The sequence below is a fragment of the Lissotriton vulgaris genome, chromosome 6, assembly GCF_964263255.1.
Source record: "Lissotriton vulgaris chromosome 6, aLisVul1.2, whole genome shotgun sequence".
In the NCBI taxonomy this organism is placed as follows: Eukaryota; Metazoa; Chordata; class Amphibia; order Caudata; family Salamandridae; genus Lissotriton; species Lissotriton vulgaris.
In genome coordinates this window covers 252,824,600-252,831,311 of record NC_141694.1, presented here as the reverse complement: position 1 = coordinate 252,831,311, position 6,712 = coordinate 252,824,600, and the positions used below count along the sequence as shown (strand labels likewise).

Genomic DNA, 6,712 nt, shown 5'->3' with positions numbered 1-6,712 from the left:
TAGGAGCTAGGTATCGTCGGCATAAGCTAATATTTTTGCTCCCAGCTCCTCTGCCAGAAAAACAATTGGGGTCAGATAGATATTAAAAAGCAGAGGGCTCAAAGTAGAAGCCTGTGGGACTCCGTAAGAATTTTTCCTGGCCACCGATGAAAAAAGGTGGCATCCAGACCTGCTGGGTGCGTTCTTCCAAAAAAGATTTTAGCCAATCCCAGGCGGGGCCAGCGATACCAATGTCTGAGAGTCGAGTAAGAAGTAATTGATAGGGAACCGTATCGAAGGCGGCAGAGAGATCGAGAAGCACCAGAGCTGCTCTGCCGCCCGCGTCCAAACATTCCCTAATCGCCTCAGCCATTTCCACCAGTGCAGTCTCAGTGCTGTATGACGCCCTAAAGCCGGACTGTGCCGGATGTAAAACACCGGGGGCCTCATTTATGAAAAGTGACGCATCGCTGCGTGAAAACAGCGATGCGTCACTTTTCAGTTCGCACTCCTTGCGACACCAATGATGCGTCATATTTAATGTATGACGCATCATGTCGCAAGGACTTACAGATACGTCAGTATTTCTGACGCATCTGTAAGCGCAAAAGTGGCGCATTGCTGGAGTGTGTCACAAAAGTGACGCATCTCCAGCAATGCGTCCTTTCACATGGGGAGAGCCCCATGTGAAAGGGCTTGCGTCAGTCTTACGCCTGCTGTGAGGCAGGCGCAAGATTTTGACGCAACCGCATCCTAAAAGTGACGCAGTGAAATCTCATAGATTTCACTGCGTCACTATTACGAGGCTTTTTGCGGGGGAACGCCCCCTCTGCATACATTATACCTGACGCAGGTATAATGTGGCGCAGGGATTTAAAAAGTGACGCATCTACCTAGATGCGTCACTTTTTAAATATGGCGCAACAAGGCGCATGTTTTACGCCGCATAAATGAGGCCCCGGATGCTTCCACATATGCCTCAAGCTGTCGAAAAACCACCTTTTCGCAGACCGTAGACAGTGCCGGGAGGAGGGAGATGGGGAGATAACTGGCCAGCTTAAGTGGATCCAAGGAAGGTTTTTTTAAAAGAGGTAGAAGCATAGCCTGTTTTCAAGTCAGGGGTACAGTGGCAGTCTGTAGGGATTGATTGATAATAGTGGTAACCTCTGGAAAGACCACCTCAGCCACGACTCTAGCTGGACAGGGGTCGGTTGGAGAGATTTAAGGATGGCCAATGAATCGGCCCCAGTTATAGGATTAAACTTCGTAAAGGGAGATGTTAAAGGGGAGGAGGCTGAAGGGAGCCTAGGGAAAAGATCCCTTGACTCCAGGGTACCTTTCCCCAGGCTGTCTTGGATAGTCTGTATTTTATCAATGAAGAAGGAAGACAGCTCCTCACACCATTGCAAAGAGGCAGGAAGGGCTGATTGTTCAGCGCAAGGAGTCAGGAAGCTTCTCACAATGGAGAAAATGTCCTTGCTGCATAGTAGGTGTTCTGGGATTTGCGAAGAGCAGTTTTGGCCAGAGGGCAATACTCCCAACGCCAGAGGCGTTCAAGTTTTTTGCAACCCAGTTTAAGCTCTCTAAGAGAATCCGAGTACCAGGGTTTAGGTAAAGATTGTCCCGGTCGTTTATTTGGTCGGAGTTTTGAGGCAGAATCAGTCCCTTGGCCGATCCAGGTGGTAAAACTCTCTACTGCTCCTTCAAGACCAAGAGCTGCCGGTGGGCGTGAGAGTAAAAGGGCCTTAGAGAGGGCTGGAATATCAATCTTCGGAATCTGCTTACTATGGGCCACAGCCGACGGGCCAAGGGGTTTCCCTATAGTCCAAGAGAACCGGATTAAATAGTGATCAGACCAGGTGACCTGAAGTGGGTCGGAGACTGACATGGCAAAATTGGAGCACACTAGATCAAGCATATGTCCTCCCTTATGAGAGGGAGGCTTGATCCACTGGGTAAGTTGTGCCAGATCGAGCAGATTCCTGAGATCTCTGGAATCTGGAGCCTCCAGGCAATCTAAATGGATGTTGAAATCGCCCAAGAGGAGGAAGCATGAGAAGCTGAAAGCACGGGGAACAATGACATCATCCAGGGCTTTCAAGAATGTTCCGGAAGGACCAGGGGGGCGGTAGACTAAAGTGCCACCCAGTGTGTAATGGGGGGACATAACAATAGTGAAGTCAAGGGCCTCCCCATCCATTAGCGCCGTAGATGGCTCGCTAGAAAAGGTCTACGTGTCCCTGAACACTACTGCAATTCCGCCCCTTCCCAATTTCGCAATCTGCTCTCACAATTTTATAGCCCGCTGGAATGGCCAGCTGAACCATGGGGGCACAGTGTTCATTGAGCCAGGTTTAAGTTTTAAATAAAACATCAAGATTTTTATCAGAAAGAAGCTCATAGATGTCCTGTGTATGTTTCACCATAGAGCGGGAATTGAATAGAGTGGCTTGAATCCTGTTCTCCCTCTCAATACGCCCAGCAGAGGCGGACGACTTGGTGAGGAAACAAAATTGGCACTTGGGGTATGTCCTAAAAGAGCTGTGGAGGACAGCCCACTGATCCCCCCCTTGCACTTGGTGATATCAAGCGCCAGAAGATCCTTACGACTGAAGGACCTCCGACCATCCTGGAGCTCCCACGTGTGTCGGGCAGCGTGGCTGGCGCTAGGTGCTCCCGGGTCACGGACGGGCTTGCCTTTGGAGAGCCGGATGCGCGCTCACTCCAGCCTCATAATTTATATAGTATGGGCACCAAGAGAGAATCAGGTGTAAGAGTTAGGAAAGCCTAGACTGCTTACCTTGACTCATCCAAGATGGCAGAGCGGCACCACAGAGCGAAAGACCGTCCTCCGGGGACCAATGCTAAGCCTCCGGTAAAGAGCAGTAGGAAATGGCTATCCAAAAGAGGGTTTCAGTAAATGAGGAGCACTTTACCTGTCAATCTAATAAGCAGTGAAAAGATAGAAACAAAGTTTTAAAAAAAGGCAAAGATGTGCAAAAAAGCGCTGGAGCAGTATAATGTTTAAATCTAAGTTAAAACCATTGCTAGTCTATCTACCAGCTCACACCTCAGGAGAGATAACAGTGCGTGCTTGCTCTCGGCTCGTAATTTATACAAAAAACAGGGAATCAGGTGTGAGAGCTAGGAAAGCCTAGACTGCTCACGTTGACTCATCCAAGGTAGCGGAGCGGCACCACGGAGCGAAAGACCGTCCTCCGGGGACCACTGCTAAGCCTCAGGTAAAGAGCAGTAGGAAATGGCTATCCAAAAGAGGGTTACAGTAAATTAGGAGCACTTTACATGTCAAACTAGAAAGCAGCGCAACAATAGAAACAAAGTTTTAAAAAAAGGCAAAGATGTGCAAAAAAAGCGGCTGCAGCAGTATAATGATCAAATCTAAGTTAAAACCATTGCTAGTCTATCTCCCAGCTCACACCTCAGGAGAGGTACGCACAGGTTCCCAGAAAGAGGGGTAGCCTTCCTCCAGATTAATAGGGACAAGGTACTCTGGGACTCCTTTCGGCCTAGCAGTCCTCAGCCGGCAGCTGGACGGGCCAGGATGCCGCCCCAGCTCTGGGTCCGTCCCTGGGCCTACTGCGTGGCAGGCTGCCCTGGATGGGGTCCGGCGGGCCCAGGAGCCTTCCCTGATGGGCTGGATCCAGGGGCCCCGGGGAGGGTGGCCTCCCCACGCCAGGTTCCGTCCTCAGTCCTGCTGCGTGGCAGGGTGCTCGAACGAGGTCCCGTGGGCCCGGGGAGGCTTCCCCTTTGCCTCTAGGCCCGGGAGCCTGGGCTGGGTTCAGGGGCCCCACTGGCCCCTGGCTCGGGTACTCCAGCCCTGGACCCCGTCCCCCGGCCTGCTGGCCCACCAAAGGCCTTGGACAGGGTTCGGTCGTGCCCGGGGAGCCTTCCCCTGCTCAGCTGGGTTCAGCGGCTCCCAGGGGCCCCGGGGAGGGAAGCCTCCCTACCCCGGGCTCAGTCCTTGGTGCTGCTGTGTGGCAGGGTGCCCCAGATGGGGTCTGGCGGGCCTGGGGAGGCTTCCCCTGTGCCTCTTGGGCCTGGGCACCCTGGCTGGGTCCTGGGGCCTCGCCTGGCCCCGGATAGGGTGCTCCGGCCCTGGCCCTGTCTCCTAGGATGCTGCTCTGCCTAAGGCCTAGGACAGGGTTACGTTATGCCTGGGGAGCCTCCCCTTGCTTGGCTGAGGGCCCCGGGGAGGGTGGCCTCCCCACCCCAGGCTCCGCCCTCGTTCCTGCCGTGTGGCAGGGTGCCTGGGACAGGGCTGGCTGGGTCCAGGGGCCCGCCGGGCCAGGGTCGGGTGCTCTGGCCCTGGGCCCCATCTCCCAGCCTGCTGCTCCACCAAGGGCCCAGGACAGGGGTCTGTCAGTCCCGTGCAAGCCTCCCCTGCTTGTCAAGGTATCCACAGGCCCAGAGGGCCCATCAGGTCCTCGCAGCCTCCAAGGCTGGGGCCCTGGGCCTCCGGTCCCCAATGCCTCGGCGCCCGCTCACGCTTTTGTTGGGGCACAGAGCGACCAGATGGCTTCCTTTTCATGCCCGGCCATCTCGTCACACCTTTCCCCTCGGCCATCTGGTCTCACCTATACCCTCAGCCATCTGGTCGCACGCAATACTTTCCTATGGGGTGACCAGATGGCCGGCTTCCCTGGAAGTCTCGATGAGGGCTCATTTGCCTCCCCGGTCCCAGCGAGGGCTCCAGGAGGTCAGAAAGAAAAGGGGGTAGTTTTCCTCTGGATTACTAGGGAGAGGGTCAGTCAGACCTCCGGAGGTCCGGTAATTCTGAAAGAGGGGAAGACAGAACCCTGGCCTGCCCGCTGCGGCCTCCAGAGGCCCGGGTGCCTCTGAGTTTCCTCAGTCAGACCTCCGTGAGGTCCGGCGATGCTGAGACTGGGGAAGGCAGCAGCCGGGGCCCCCAGGGGCCCGGGGACACACCTGCCTCTTGGCCCCTTTCCAATGGTCCATTTTCTCCGCCTTTGCTTGCCCCACGAGCAGGCAGGGACGGTAAGCCAGCAAACCCCCCTGCGCAGGGTGGCCTGCCAGGGGATGCCCCAGCCTTACTCTGATCGATTGGGCACTCTTGGTCTATTTAGGGATGGACTGCTGGGCCAGCCTCGGCTGTTGTTTCAAGCAAAGCGCTTCCACCCCACATGGACCGTCCGACTCAAGAGCCTGCCGCCTGGCGGGAGGCCCTTCACCCTACCCAGCAGAGTGAAGGCCGAGCGGCCCTGGCAGGTCATGCCACCAGTGGTCTGAACTGAGCGGAAGGGGTTGGGTGGCGCCAGGCCCTTGGATGATGCTGCCCAACAGGTCCGAAGTCCCGTCAATCCTCTCTGCCCAGCACATTTCCACAGCAGCTCGGAACGTTCCGAGGGGTGCCACCGCAGCCAGGCTCCGGAACCCCTACGTTTTGCTCAGGCTGCGCCTCGGCCTGCATCTCCCTCTCGGGGGAGATGGCTGGGCTTGCTGGTGTCCATGCGACCACACCTCTCCACACCCCTCCAGTGAGCCCTACCACCGAGGCGGGTGGGCTCCTTCCCCTGGCAGTGTTCCGAGAGGGAGGGGTGCGTGAAGGTTGTCAGTTGGGGAGATGGGCACATGGCCCCACCCCGTCAGGAGGTGCAGCTACCTGGTTGATCCTGCCAGTAGCATATGCATTGTCTCAACGATGAAGCCATGCATGTGTAAGTACACATGGCCGGTAGGGTGAAACTAGGAATGACTCATTAAATCAGTCATGGTTTATTTGATCACTCCATCTGTTACTTGGATAACTGTGGTAATTCTAGAGCTAATACAGGCCGACGCACGCTGACCTCCAGGGATGCGTGCATTTAACAGCCCAAGGCCATTCCGGGCTTTGGTGACTCTAGATAAACTTGGGCTGATCGCACGTCTCTGTGACGGCGACAATACATTCGGATGTCTGCCCTATCAACTTTTAATGGTACTTTCTGTGCCTACCATGGTGACCACAGGTAAGGGGGAATCAGGGATCGATTCGGAGAGGGAGCCTGAGAAACGGCTACCACATCCAAGGAAGGCAGCAGGCGTGCAAATTACCCACTCCAAACTCAGGGAGGTAGTGATGAAAAATAACAATACAGGACTCTTTCGAGGCCCTGTAATTGGAAGAGTACACTTTAAATCCTTTAACGAGGATCCATTGGAGGGCAAGTCTGGTGCCAGCAGGCGCGGTAATTCCAGCTCCGATAGCGTATATTAAAGTTGCTACAGGTAAACAGCTCGTTGTTGGATCTTAGAATTGAGCTGGGGGTCTGCCACGAGGCGAGCTACCGCCTGTCCCAGCTCCTGCCTCTCGGCGCCCCCATGATGCTCTTGACTGAGTGTCTTGGGGGTCCAAAGCGTTTATTAGAGTGTTCAAAGCAGGCTGGTTGCCTGAATACTTCAGCTAGGAATAATGAAATAGGTCTCCGGTTCCATTTTGTTGGTTTTCGGAACTTAGGCCATGATTAAGAGGGACGGCCGGGGGCATTCGTATTGTACTGCTAGAGGTGAAATTCTTGGACCGTTGCAAGACAAACCAAAGCGAAAGCATTTGCCAAGAATGTTTGCATTAATCAAGAACAAAAGTCGGAGGTTCGAAGACGATCAGATACGGTCGTAGTTCCGACCATAAAAGATACAGACTATCAATCCAGCGGTGTTATTCCCATAATCTGCCGAGCAGCTTCCGGGGAACCAAAGTCTTTGGGTTTTG

The 6,712-nt window shown here is 54.6% G+C and overlaps 1 pseudogene; it reads left to right on the top strand.

Moving 5' to 3' along the window:
* The first annotated feature begins 5,620 nt into the window (after nucleotides 1-5,620).
* LOC147707097 (18S ribosomal RNA) lies at nucleotides 5,621-6,712 on the top strand (annotated as a pseudogene).